The sequence below is a fragment of the Siniperca chuatsi genome, linkage group LG5, assembly GCF_020085105.1.
Source record: "Siniperca chuatsi isolate FFG_IHB_CAS linkage group LG5, ASM2008510v1, whole genome shotgun sequence".
NCBI lineage: Eukaryota > Metazoa > Chordata > Actinopteri > Centrarchiformes > Sinipercidae > Siniperca > Siniperca chuatsi.
The window spans coordinates 5,917,404-5,919,713 of NC_058046.1; positions in this window are offsets into that span (position 1 = coordinate 5,917,404).

The following is a 2,310-nucleotide window of genomic DNA, read 5'->3' on the forward strand; positions in this document are numbered from 1 at the left end:
ATTAGTGCTCCTTATGACAAGTAAACTGACCTTTATGTATAAAATCAGTGTGTAAATGTGTGTGATTTCTCACTTATGTTATGTTGCGTTTTAAACATATAGCATTCTCTCTGGTATATAACAACTTCCACAAACTGCAGAGCCCTATAATACAGTGAAATTGCTGCACCAGAGCAACAAAAATATGTCTGTCTGGTCTGTCCTCACTCTCCTCTGTGAATTCTTTGCAGTAATGTCAGAGCTAAGCTGACAGACACAATCTCAAAAGCTAAATGGAATGCAATGTTATACTATTATATTTACCTTCAAATATTACTGGAGGAAGTTTGCTTTGATCCCTCCTAGCTTTGTTCAAATCCCTTTCATTATTTGAGCATTTGAGTGGGCATACTTCAGACCAGGTTTTGGTTAACGGAAGATGCGTTGGAAGGTCGTGGGGCCACTGGGGGGCCACTGCTGGGAGCTACTGTCTTTCTGGTTTATTAGTCCCTCATCAGGATTACTGCAGACTGGAGACCAGAGGACAGGACAACAGATTGAGGCCTGACAATCTCTTTATACCATGCAGAGAAAATATCATTAGAGAAGAGGTCAGCTGTTTTTCTAAAGCACAGACAGCTTCATGTCAAACTTGGAGATTTCGCTATGCATCCACCTAGTTTATTGGAAACAACAAGTATTTGGTACAGTATGTTGCAGACTCCGGTGGCAGAGCGGCTACAGCTCCTGCCTCCCAATAAGGAGATCGTGGGTTCGTGGGTTCGATTCCCGGACCGGACCAACATCACACAATCTCTCTGGGTGGAGTCTGCATGTCCTCCCCGTGTTACCGTGGGTTCTCTCCGGGTTCTCCGGCTTCCTCCCACCGTCCAAAGAGTGTAGGTTAATTGATAACTCTAAATTGCCCGTATTGAATGAATGTGTGAGTGAATGGTTGTCTGTCCTTGTCTGTGTCTGTGTTCGCCCTGCGACGAGTTGGCCACTGTCCAGGGTGTGCCCTGCCTAAGGCCCGAAGTCACTGGGATAGGCTCCAGTCACCCGCGACCCCCTAACGGGGACCAAGCGGTAGAAAATGGATGGATGGATGTTGCAGACTCCAGTTGCACATGAATGACATCTGAATAGAAGCCAGAAGAGAACAAAGACCCTCACACACACAGGGAGGGAGAAAGGCCCCAGTTGGAGTGTAAATCACTTTATTGTGCTAATCAGGTATTAGAAACAGCCGGCACAATTAGTGAAGTCACAACAGAGATTTGTTTTGGCGAGTCACTGTCAGGCAACAACATTTCTCCCTCAATGATAGACTTCAGGGGATTCGGTCATGTATCTAGTGCTGCTGTTCTTTAAGATGCTTGAACAGGCCAGAATCCTCTTACTGGGTCTCCCACTATCCACACTAATTCCCTGTGGAAGAGATGAACTGTAGTGTTGTAGTTATCACAGTCTCTTAACATGGCTTCAGCTGTCAGACTGCAGTAGTGAAACTTTTCATTTAATCTGTATTGCACAGGGAGGCTCTGGTGAGTAACATGCCCCTTTTAAGTGACATTCACACAATCACCTGCAGTCACAGCTGTGGACTACCCAGTACATTTAGAAGGAAAACAGGTGGGAGTGCCTGATGTAAAAATACGCCACATAAATTCAGTTTACTCACCTTTTTATTTGCAGAAAAGAATTAGGAAACTTAGGAAGTTAGGAAACTAGGCTGACATATATTAGATATTCATGGTCCCGAGAGGAGGGTTCCTAATGACTTTGGTTAACCTCTAGTAGCACTCTTATATCAAAATTTCCCCTTGACCAACACTTATCCATGACAAGGTGTCCCAAAAACTACTGGTCACATTTCCATTGAATTTGCAGTTGACTGTCATAGTCCAAAGAGGATGAACCCTCAACCTTTCTTTTAGTGCCAGCATTAGATCAAAGATTCCAGTTGAATACAAGAAATATCAAACTTAATATGAAAAAAAAATAGAGATCAACCAAATTTACTGAGCACATCCATGCTCTTCAAAAGATGGACCCTTTCAACAATGAGCATTCCTATAGAGACACAGGACAAAACAACAAGTCTGTTAAGATAATATATGCCAGTGGTTAGCAATTAGGTTCAACCATGGACCACATCTAAGACTTGACACAGCTCCTCCAGAGCCAGAGGACATTATACAACTGTTTTCACAGGCTGAGTAGTACTAACCATGACTAGTAAATTAATGTTTATGTGTAGAATCGGTGGTGTGCCCCTTTAATCTCATGATGTTTGTCAAGTGCAACCCTGAGATCTTTACATCTTTTAAC